At 40.1% G+C, this 12,724-nt stretch overlaps 1 protein-coding gene across 1 annotated transcript in view; it reads left to right on the top strand.

Moving 5' to 3' along the window:
• Nucleotides 1–9,510: 9,510 nt before the first annotated feature.
• The window catches only part of LOC145401703 (uncharacterized), a 44,247-nt gene continuing 41,033 nt past the window's right edge, over nt 9,511–12,724 (top strand). The window contains exon 1 of the mRNA XM_080273885.1: nt 9,511–9,613. The gene's annotated coding sequence lies outside the window, so the exon portion shown is untranslated. The remainder of the gene's footprint in view (nt 9,614–12,724) is intronic.

Genomic DNA, 12,724 nt, shown 5'->3' with positions numbered 1-12,724 from the left:
TCACAACAGCAACTCAACCAAAAGCCAGTTTTGAGGTTCTTTAACAGAGATGAAACTTTGTGCTTTTTAGTTTTAATGCTTGTAACCAAACATATAACTTGATTGTCTTGGTCTTGGATGATACAACATTTATGTTTCAAAATGTGCAATTTATTATACATCCAATCAGCTGCAACCCAAAACCTGGTGTTTCGTTGATTTGCCTTGCTGGCTGAGGTTTCATATACTCTTCAAGAAATGACAGTGTAAGTCAGAAGAATTTTATCTGTAGTGTACTGTACCTTTATTTTTATTGAGAGGGGTTAGGTTGATGATGATGATGATGGTGATGATGTTGGCATAGAATAAAAACAGAGTTATGATGTGTAATCTTTCAAATGGCTGCACGAATTTGCTGTTATAGCTTCAGCACCGTAACTTTTCTTCAGTAGGGAATGTACCCTATATGTCTGTCTATAGCCAAGTGCCCAGTCTGAATATTTCACCACATTTTATATGAATGATATAAAAGACATCATCATAATGAAGGGAATGATAGATAATGTCAGCATAAGTCAAAGCATCTTCTTAGTCCTTTACCAGTATGTCAGGTACTCTGTGAATGTCTGATGTATTTTTTCCCTTCATCTCTGCTTGTGAGGTGGATAGAGTCAAGATTCCCAAGGTCTGTATGATGTGTGAAGGATTATGTGCCATATATCACTGAGAAGTCTGTTGATAATACTCTTACTTTTGTAGTTTCTTTTTCTTGTTTCATCATACTCAGCTCTGTTGATGGGGGCTTTAGGGTGATGATGATGGATGACATAACTACTGTAGAACCAAACTCCAGTCACTATATTAAGGTATATAATTACAGGTGTATAAATACACTGTCTTTTGTATTTTAGCACAGTAAGCGGTCTTTTTGTCGTACAGAATAGTACCAGTCAAAGCATTAGACTATTAATTTAGTTATGAATGATGTTTGTTTTGTTTAAAAGAGATTTGTGTGAAAAGGATGTATCTGAGTGAATTTGAAGATGGGAGAAAGCATGGTAGATGGAGAGGGTGGGTAGACATGGCAAAGTAGCATGATAAAAAGTAAGGTATGGAGGTTAGCAAGGTTAGAGAACTGACAGGGGATCAAATTGATTGGGAGACCTTCGTACAGAGGAGTGTATGATGGGTTTAGAACTCCTGTTTTTACCCGGTGATATGACAGTCATTGGATTGGCTTTAGTAAATTAACTGATGGGTAATGTGAAGCACATAAGCATGGATAGTTATGTATATGAGGTGGAGTCAGGATTTTGGGTGCTTCAATGGTAAGTGAATGAGAGTATGGCCGATTTAAGTAGGTACCGGGTATGTACCTCATAGCTTTCCTTTTCTCAGGATTATTCTTGACTGGATCGCACCCCATCCTTGGGCTGGCGAAAGAAAAAAAGAGAGAGAGAGAGGTTGGGATGATGATGAAGATGAAGGAACGTGTGATTTTTAAAAGGAGTGAATTCAAGATGCTTGGCAGTTTCTGCAGAGGAGAAGGGTTTACTTCTGAGGGGTGCCTGGGTTTGTTGCTCACACATTGCTGCACAGATGCAAGCAGTTAGTCACTGTCTCCTTAAATGCCTGGGCTTAGTGGGCCATGGCTACCTGCACTCGTAATGGAGCAATGATGTGTTGGATGATGGATGAATGGAATAAATACTCAAAAGATCCATGCAGATGAATGTATCTGTGCAGTTTATAAGGCTACACTAATGAGCCATTCTTAACTTTAATTAAATGCACAAGATACAGAGTTTTACATTACTGTATGTCATGTATAGATATACCTCATTTACTAGTTGATTATTCTGAATGTAGTTCATCTTGGAGTCACATTAGCAGTGCTGGATTGTTGCGTGCTATGCAAGTGCTTATCATTTATTCTGAGACTGTACATACATTTTATCTGTACATGTTTTTAATTTTTAGACATATTGGTATACTTTTACAATAATGCGATGCTAACAATAAAAGACATAAAATTTTTAAGGAGACCTGGGAACACATAATCACAGAATAGTTCATCCCACACACTGGAGTAGGAGAATGCATGTCACTTCTGTAGCACTTTCCATTCCAAAATGCTCAATTTCCATTATTACCTTATTACCTGAGTATTTGCCTGTAGCATTCTGTTATCTTTATATCTAGATTGAGATGCCTAATTCCATCAAGGGTGACCACAGACAAATCATCTCCATGTTACCCTGTCCCCTACCATTTCGCTGTCCTTCCCCCAGCTAATGCCCCCCTCTCTTATACACCGCTCCACTCCATCCCTCCTTCTCATCCTCGGTCTCCCCCTCCCTTTCACGATGAAAAATAATGTACAGTATATTCACTGAACAAGAACTTTTGGTGGTTGAGTGATTAGTGTGTCTGTAGTGTCCTGATATGTTGATGTGGATTTGATACCATCTGGAGTAGATAGTACAGTACTATAATAGGTTTTTACATTTTTCCACATTGTTGTACCTTGTTGAAGATCCCTCATTGATGTATACAAACTAACACTACCCTCCAGCAGAATCTGTTCCCACATGTAGGCCACTGTACTGCTTCCTCTTATTCCTATATCTGTGCATAGCACATTTGGTAATTTCTAAATAGAATGGAGTAGAAGGCTTTTCATCATATCACCTTCCTTTCACTCACTCACTGAAGTCTCTGTGTCTTGCTGTAATGTTGCATCTTTGTCTTCCATCACTATCTCAGTAGTCACTGCTTTTATAAACTGTATGCTTGTATCTTTTCCTTTTGGCGAGCATGTAGGGCAAGTCTTGCTACACAATTTAACCTATATTTTGCCCAAGTTTGTAGTACAAAAGATCTCTGAAATTCTCTGTCCTGTATATACACAACTAGTCACTTCTGGAATTATCTACCTCAGTGTATCTTTTCTCTTATTGTCTGGCATCATTTAATTACAATGTGTGCAGGCATTTTGAAATGAACAGATTTCAACTTTGGCTTCTGTTTGTTACTTTTTCTGTGGAAGGGACAATTTCTGCTGGTTCTCAGCCCATTGTTCTCTCTTATTTGTCACAAAGAAATTACTAAGAATGCATCAAGTAGAACCACGTATTGAAGAAGTAGGTATACTGTAAAAGTTGCAGCTATGGTGTAATACATACCATTACAGTCAGGAACAAATGTCTTCTGTTTCTCAATTTGTTCTGGCTAGTATTCCCAAGCTGAGAGAGAGAGAGACTTGGTATGTTTTTCTGTTCATAGATGTTTGTATGATATGATGTATCAGAGAGTAAAGTGCTTAAATATGGTCTGTGTGTGAAATAGATATAGTTGAATAATAGGCAAACTTTTGTCCCTGATTATGCATACTTTCAGTGAACATTCCCCCTGCAGGAAATGTGAGTGTTATTTCTTCTTCAGTGTGTGGGGTTTACCCTTAATTCTGTGTGTTACAAGACATCATGGACTCTATATTTTTACCAACAATTTGTACGTGAATACTGTAATTTTGCACTGAATAAATACAACAATCTTTTTGTTAATATTGTTGCATTACCCTGATCATGCCAGTGACTATCACTTAGGTCAGTGTTACTGGGACCTTTGTATTGAAGGAAAGAGCATTAGCATGCAGACTGATCAAGCATATTTTCTGGTCATCTACATTATGATTGGTGGGGGTGCTCACCATCCACTCACTTGATCTAATGCTGCTCTTGGGTGCCTGCCCTTTCCTCTCTTCCTTCCTTCTTTCCATACTTCCTCTTCTTTCTTTCCTTCATTCTTTCCTCCTCCTCCTGTCTGTGGGTGACTCTACACTGAGTGACAAGCTAAATGGTTTCTTGTACACCAGGAAACCATTTACTATGCTGGTTGGTATCCATATAACCAGATTATGGCACCTGGTGGTTTAGTGGGTATTTAAGATGCTCCAGCTGGATTGAGCCTGTGTAGGTTCTAATCCAAGAGGTGGTTTGGGTTTATTGCTCACATAATGCCACTCAGAGATGAGTGAGGCTGGTCACTCTCATCTTAAATGATAGGACAAAGTTGCCTAGCCCCGGACTCCTATGCTCCTCATGGGGCATCACTGGATTAGATGATGGATGGATGAATCTACATTACTTAGCTAGGAAATTGTCTCATTTGAAAAAAATGCACACATACACACACACCAATTAGACTGTGAATAGCAACATAGTGAGGTGGAAAGGGTCCTGCAACACAAGTGGCCTTCTAATATCACCTGTTATGTAGACAGGTGGATGAGGAATGATGATGGAATTTGAGTGTAAAATGGAGGGAATGTAAGAAATTGCTCTGGAAAGAGGTAAAGAGAGTTAGACAGGGTGATAAAGAAGTTACTCGGGGAGTGAAAGCTAAAAATAGTAGATTGCTAGTGGAGAAGGGAGAAAAAGTGAGCAGATGGAGAGAACACTTTAAGGAATTGTTGAACATAGAAAATGAAAGTAATGCAAGTGTAAGTGGCTGGGGAATGGCTGGGAGAAGGAGGGAGGTGAGAAGAGAAGAAGAAATTAGTAGGATGGAAATTGTAGAAGCAATGAAGAAAGTCAAAATGGGGAAAGCCCCAGGAATTGATGGAGTGTGAGGTGAAATGCTGAAGCATGAGGGAGAGACAGTAGTAGACTAGATGTGAAAGATGTGCAGCTTGACCTTGGAGGAAGGTAGAGGCCTGGAGGATAGAAAGTCAGGTAAAATTATTCCCCCTTACAAAGGAAAACAAAAGAACAAAGGAAAAGAGGAAGAAGTGTGTGGTAATCATTGGGGCACTTTTCCTGTTAGTGTAATAGGGAAAGTATACTGTAGGATACTTACTGACAGAGTTAGGGAAATAACAGACAAATTAGTTGGTGGTTGTGTAGATCAAATATTCATTCTTAGGTCTTCAATGGAAAAGTTTCTAGAGAATGGAAAGTTGTATGCAGCCTTCATGGATTTGGAAAAAGCATATGACAGGGTGGATAGGCAAGGAATGTGGAAAGTAATAAGAATATATGCAGTAAACAGGAAGTTGTCGAATGCCGTGAAGAGTATGTATGAGGGTGCTAAGGCTGCAGTGTATGTGGACAGTGAACTGAGTTAATTTTTCTATTTGAAGGTTGGATTGAAACAGGGATGTGTCATGTCCCCATGGTTGTTTGATCTGTATGTGGATAAGATTATAAAAGAGATACAAGGTAGGGCAGTGGATGTTGAAGTGGCCCTAATGAGAGAGGGCAGTGTTTGGAAACTCCATGTACTGTTGTTTGCAGATGATACTGTGTTATTAAGTAAAGATGAAGGAGAACTGAAAGTTTTGGTGAATGAGTTTGGAAGAGTGTGTAAGAAATGGAATCTGAAGGTGAATGTAGGGAAAAGTAAAGTCATGGTCTTTTAGAAAAATGAAGTCACTGACTGTACAGTGAGGTTGGATGAGGAGGAAATGGAAAATGTGAGTGTTTAAATATTTGAGTAGTGTGATGAGTATGGATGGAATTTTAGAGAATGAAGTGCCTGAAAGAATACAACAAGGAAAAAAGGTTGGTGGTTTTTTGAAAGCAGTGATAAGAAACAGGGAAGTGAGCATGGAAGTAAAAAAGTCATTGCATGACAGTAATGTGATACCAACCCTAACGTATGGAAGTGAAGCTTGGACCTTGTTAAAGGGACACAAGTCAAGAGTGAGAGCAATGGAAATGAGTTATTTGAGAGGAGCACATGGAGTCTCATGGAGAGATCAACTGACAAGTGAGGAAGTGAAGGAGCATTGGGGTGTGGATGCGGATGTGATAGAAAGAGTTAGGAGAAATACGTTGAGGTGGTTTGACCATATGGGGAGGATGGAGAGCAAGATACTGATGGGGAGAGTGTATGTGAGTGAGGTGGAGGGGGATAGAGGGAGGGGGAGGCTGAGGATGAGATGGAGGGATGGAGTGGAGAGGTGTATGAGAGAGGGGGATGTGAGTTGGGAGCAGGGCAGTGATAAGGTGGGGGACAGGGCAACATGGAAGCGATTTGTTTGTGGGCACCCTAAATGGGATTAAAGTGTCTGACAATAGATAGATAGATAGTGTAGACAACTCTCACACAGGTATAGATACAATGAACTGATTCTACAGAGTGGAGACCTTGCCGCTGCAGAATATTGTTCCTGTGCTTCTCTCTATAGCTCATAAGGGAAGTCTGAGCCTGTCATGGTGTAGCACTTCATGGATAGGAACCTTGTGAAAAACACCTGTGCTGAAAGGATTCAGTGGTGTTCCTGAAGGTCCAGAGGTGTTATGTCCTGAGGGAATGGTGGGAGGTTGTTGGCCTCAGCCAGTCACAGGGCTTGTGCAACTTTGTCCAGTCTTAGCAGGTATGTGGCAGAAGTGGACATCCATGTCAGGATAGCATATTCTAAGTAAGGCCTCACTTGGACATTGCAAAGCTGGTGTATTCCTCACTACCATGCACAGTGTGAAGACTTGCAGGGAGGCTTGATGATTTATGTGCCTGAAGTGATGGATACAGCATAGCTCTCAGTCCACATCCACTTCATTGATTTTAACATGGTCTAGGAGTGCATGGCAGTATGGCCTTTCCAAAGTGCACCCTTCCCACTATTGCTTGTGAGGCAGTGGGGAACCCAGAGACTACCATCACATGGGTCTTCTCCTGGACATAGTTCACCTGCCAGCATGCTCCCACTCCTTGATCAGGAGTAGCTGCTTGTTGATAACAGTAACAACAAATTTAATGTCCTGGCAATGGCAGAAGCAGGGGAATATGCTGTCATCAGCTAAGGAAGAGGCTATCAGCAGGTACCACAATAGGATGTCTACATTAAGGATCCACAAGACTGGGTCCATCACAGATCCCTGTGAAACTGAGGCCTTGATAGAGAGAGGGCTAGAGGCCTGCCTTCTGAAAACACTCTAGGGTGTCCCCTCCTGGAGACTGCTACCCACAAAGCGCAGGAGTTCTCCCTGGATGCCCTTGACAGAGAACTTTTCCAGCAACTCACATACCACACCTGACTGAATGCTCCTGATATGTTCAAACAACAATACGGTTATCCAGGCCACTGTTTAGGGTATCACGCATCTCCTTGGACAGGAGTAATAGGTACCGTACTGGATAAGGTGGATCATGATAACATGAAGCTGAACTATTGGTCTTAGAGAAGATGGCTGTTGTCATGATGGCTACACATGATTTCTGCCATTATTCTCTCAAAAACCTTTCCCATCAACAAGAGAAGGAAATTAGCCTGTAATTCATGAGGTTAGACTAACCTCTCAAAAATCTTTCCCATCAACAAGAGAAGGAAATTAGCCTGTAATTCATGAGGTTAGACTAACCTCTCAAAAATCTTCCCCATCAACAAGAGAAGGAAATTAGCCTGTAGTTCATGAGGTTAGACCTGGAGTTCTTGTTGATGGCACCATTTGAGTTTCTTTCCATACCAAGGGCCAGGTGTTTTCTTCCCAGCAGGCTGTTAACACCTCTGAGAGAGTTCCAGACACCTTGCTGGCACAGTGGTGCAGAAGCTGTGAGCTGATGTCATCAGGATGAAATGGTGTTTTGATGTCTATTGTACTTGTATCAATAGGTGCTTGAACCTCTGTGACACTTCATCATAGACAGAATCTGGTCACATTCTTGCTCCAGCTGCAGTGGAAACCTTCTAGGATCATTACAACCTTCTTAGTGGAGAACAGGTTGGTTAGCAGCTGATCTTTCTGCTGCTGGTGGTCATTATACCATCTGGTTTAGTAAGGGGAGAGATGGCCCCTTGGCAGTTGGAACCCTGTCTTTCCTTTACCAGAGTCCACCAGGTCTGTGCTATCAAACCTTGGTCCACCAGTTTCTGCCAGAGACTGTTCTCCCACTTTTGTATGGGCCATTTGCTGGCTCTTGGGTACAGACAGACCTATGCTGGTTCCTCCAATCTTTTTCAGCAAACCAGTTTCTTTCAAACTTAATATTCCTACCACTACTTATGCCCATATCCATGGGAACTACAACCCAGACTAGTTCCAGAGGTATATACTCATAACTTGTGCAGCAGCCAAAAGTATTAAGCCCCAACTGCTGTTCCTCAGACGCACTGATCAGCTGTAGTGGACTGGGTCATTAGACCAGCCCGGGCATTTTCTATTAGGTCACTCCATATTTTCAAACTATGCAAAACTGTTGGTAAATGAGTATGTTTCAGTGAGTGAGTGAGGAATGAGCGAATGAGTAAGTAGGAAATGAGTGAATGAGTGAGCAAGTTTATAAGTGAAGGAAAATAAGTGATTGAGCAAAGTAGTGTATGGATGAATGAGATGTGAGTGAGTGAGTACATGAATGAGACTGGCAGTAACTGAGTAAGTGTATCAATGAGGAGTGAGTGTGTGAGTGAATGAGCGAGTGACTGAGTGAACGTGTACATGTGAGTGAGTAGTAAGTGGGTTAATGAATGAGTGACTGCAGACTGAATGAGTGAGTGTGGAGTGAATAAGTAGGAAATGAATGAGTGGAGCGTGAGTGACCGCACAAGTGAGGAATGAGTGAGTGGGAAGTGAATGAGAATAGTGCCTTCCACCACCGGACCCAATGAGACAACCAATAATCCAGAAAGGAGCTGGCAGTACTGCTTAAGAAGCATACCAGTAGAAGTCATCAACCATGACAATGTGGCATATCCACCAGAGGCAAAAAATGTGGTCCGATTGCAGCTGAAGGCGGCGGTGGTTCAAACCCCTGCTGAGGCAGGGAACAGTTTAAGGACTTGAAATTCATAAAATCAGACTTTACTGATCTACCGGAAAACCCGCAGACATGTAATAATACCCTTGCTAATACCAATAATACCCTTGCTAATACCAATACACCAGTCCTGTATGAGACACCCTTAGTATGTATTCAATATGGACAGTGGGTGTTAGCGCCGAAGTGGTGACATGTAGAGGTGTACAAAATGTAGGACTACTGGGCCTTGGGAGCAGACTGTGAAGCCTATGCCCAGAGTCGGACACATAAAAAAAAAAAAATCACGGAAGATGCATTTTTTTTTTTTTTTTTTTTTTTTAAATCCGGGCGGTACTTCCACAAGTTGATTTAGTCGTGGCCGCGTGACATTCAGTAAGCCTAGTTATGAGGTAGGAATGAGACCTCAGGACAAATGCGACCACAGAGTCTATGGTCTTCAGGGAAAAGGGTGCGAATGCACTAGTCTAGCCGAGTGGTGACTACTTTTTTTTACATAAACTCTCTAAATACGAGGCTTGTGCGAGGTAGTTGTGCGAGATGTTTGACACACGGTTTAGTGATCCATTAGTTTTGTTTATTGAAGAGGAATTACTTAGTGAAAGACTATATTTGGAACCAGTGTTAGTTTTGAATGCTAAAATATTACATACCTGATTTTCATGACTGTCCAATGAACGACAAACTGTGTACAATAATATTTAGAACTGAGGTACGATGGTGAAGCCTCCTCGTAACCCCGTGTCCCGTGTGTTTACAGTCGGTGTTTTGGCTTCTGCTCGAGTTAGGGGAAGTTGTCATTCTCTCAGGAAATGTAGCTTAAAGGACGTGTTTATCCCAAATTCTGTTCGGTTTTTACCATCGACAGGTAGAGGTGCGTGTTTTGCACTTGCAAATATGCTAATTAATATTATATGAAGCAACGAATGTATGCATGAACATCGTGTTAGCATTCCATGTCTACCGTACTCAATGTAAAATGACATGTAACTTATTAGTATTCAGACCAAAGTGGCTGATTATTTTTTTGTAATATGTTAAGCTCTAATTGAGACCGATAAAGGTCGGCCAGAAAAGAGCATGTTTTTCGTATTTTCTGGTAGTGGGAAGACGGGATGCATGTGTGGGTGGTTCACAGTGGAATCAATCAAATAACCCATAGATGCTGTAGTGTGCAGAAAGTGGTTGATTGTTTGAATATCCATAACCTAGTATGATATTTGTTAAAAAGAAAATTCCAGGCATGTGTTGACTTATTTAAGGTGGTTCGGTACTGCTTCGTCAAAGTTAGGCAGATTTTAGCGTGGCCTAGATTAGTTTCATTATGTACCAGTATACAGTTTAGGTTAGGCATGTGGTAGCTTGTGGGGGTCAGATTCTTGAATAAACTTATGATAATTTTGCTCATGGTATTAAGATATAGTTTTGATGGAAGGACAAGAAACATGGAATGATTCTTCAGTCCTTTTCTTGTTCATGTATATAAAAATATTAGACAGGATAAGAACTTAATAATTTGGGTATTTTGGAATTACCCCCAACTAATGGGGTATGAAGTTAATGTGTTTGTCTTATAGTTTATGCAATTTTAATAAATTTTTCTTCTATATACATCTGTTGCAAAGGCACCTTTTAGTACTAAGTAGATATGGAGTGGGGGTTGTTCAGCTTATAGCTCTGTCTGTTATGAAATTTATGTTGAGACTAAAGTAAATGAGGTTCTCTGTCCATTATCAAATCTATCTCCAGACTAAATTGAATTAGGTTAAGTTAGCTGCAGTGAAAGATGGAGAGATATGCTAGAGATTCCCCATCCCCATCTCCTTTACTTATGTAGCTATGGTACAAAGAAAAGCATGTGTGATTAATGCTTGTATAAGAGAAAGTGCTTAGAATTGCATAGGTTCAGCAATTAGTGTATTAATTTCAGTGTCAGTTAGTTGAGTGTAATTCTGAAAATTTATAATAATGTGTATGTGAATCTGGATCTTGCTTTCCTAGAACTTACCATATCACTGTTCTTTTTATGTTTGATGTAGGTAATTACAAGTATGGATATTTTTTGCCATTGGAATTTGAGTGATAAAATGTTATTTAAGAATGATTGTTTCCTTTTTTTTTTTTTTTTTTTTTTTTTTTTTAATATTGTGGGGGCACTTACCATCCACACACCCAGTGTAGTGCTGCTCTCAAGTGACTGCCCTTTCCTCTCTTCCTTCCTTCTTTCCTTCCTTCCTCTTCTGGCATTCTTTCCTCTTTCTTCTGTCTGTGTGTGACTGTACACTGAGTGTCAAGTCAAATGGTTTCCTGTACACCAGGAAACTATTTAGCCTACTATGCTGGGTGGTAACCATATAACCATATTATGGCATCTGGTGGTTTGGTGGGTAATTAAGGTACTCCAATCAGATTGAGCCTGTGCAGGTTTATATCCAAGGGGTGGTTAGGGTTTATTGCATATGTAATGCCATTCAGGAATGAGTGAGGCTGGTCACTATCATCTTAAATGTCAAGACCAACTTGCCTAGCCCCGGGCTTCTACACTTCTCATAGGGCAACAGAGGATTAGATGATGATAGATGTTGTATGATTTTGATGTCAGCTATTCCTTGCCATTTCATATATTTTTAGCAGATTAGATTTAATCTCTCTGACCTGGTTGTCATAATATGGTTTTAATAATGGCTGTTGTCAGTTTTAATTAACTTAGATATTGTATCCCTGGGCTGTAGGGATTTGAAACAATGTCAGTAATGCTGTGTTTTTGTGAAGGCTTTTTTTTTTTTTTTTTTTTTTTTCCTTTCTTTTTTTTTTTTTTTTAGGCCAGATGAGACCAGTCAAGTTTTCTGGACCTGGCTACTAGATGCTTGCGAGGATTGATCTCATTATCAGTAGTAACCATCCGTAACTGCTCCTGTTGGCTGGAGGATTGAGTAGGCAGAGCCATGAAGGAGTCAGCTGAGTTATGTAAACAGAAAAAATAGGATGATAAAATTAATTTAGCTATAAATATTACCATTATAAGTGTATGCAGTAGCTGTTTCTTTGTCATGTAAAAGAAAAAATGTGACAGTTCACCATTGTATCACCATCAGAAACATGATTACCTTATGGGTTCTTATCCCTATCAGTTTTTTTGGTCGAGCAGATCATGTCTGTATTAGAGTCAACCGCTCTCACGTTGTCCTACATCTTTGCACCACGATATTTTTATTTGATCGCTCTGTGTAAATACACTTCATATGTAGAATGTTGGTTTTGGTGTCATATAAATCCGAATAGTTGTACTCTATCATAGTGTGTTTAAAAAAGAAAAACAAAGAACATAAAAAGTCAAATTGACTATTTGAAGTTTGACAAGAGCCAATAATTTATATATCTTGCTGTAGAAAAATACTCGGTAAACATAACCTGAAAAATGTATATATAAATCGTATTTAAACCATGCAAAACCACAGTAAATTACCTTTACAATGATAAATAGATTATGGTTATTGCTGCATTTTATTGCGTGGTAAAGTGAAAGGAAAAAGATGCACAATTTTTTTTTTATTCTCAGCCTCATATTGGCTTCGTGATGTTTCTCTTTGATCGGTCAGTGTAAATACATTTTTTTATGATAGGATGCTGGTTATGGTGTTATTTTGAAGTTAAATAGTTGTACTTTATCATAGTACCGGGTATGCTTAAATAAGCATCCATCCATCCATCCATCCATCATCCAGACCTACATTGCCCCATGAGGAACATAGGAGCCTGGGGCTAGGCAGTTGGTCCTGACATTTAAGATGAGATTGACCGGTCTCACTCATCCCTGAGTGGCATTACATGAGCCGTCAACCCCAACCATCCCTTGGACATAAACCTTCACTGGCTCACTCTGATTGGAGAGCAATAATTACCCACTAAACCATCAGGTGCCAAAATTTGGTTATATGGTTACCAACCAGCATAATAAATGGTTTCCTGGTGTACAGGAAACCAT

The sequence above is a fragment of the Coenobita brevimanus genome, chromosome 56, assembly GCF_032717465.1.
Source record: "Coenobita brevimanus isolate Jiangsu-jjx chromosome 56, ASM3271746v2, whole genome shotgun sequence".
Taxonomy (NCBI): domain Eukaryota; kingdom Metazoa; phylum Arthropoda; class Malacostraca; order Decapoda; family Coenobitidae; genus Coenobita; species Coenobita brevimanus.
This window is presented reverse-complemented; position numbering and strand designations above follow the sequence as displayed.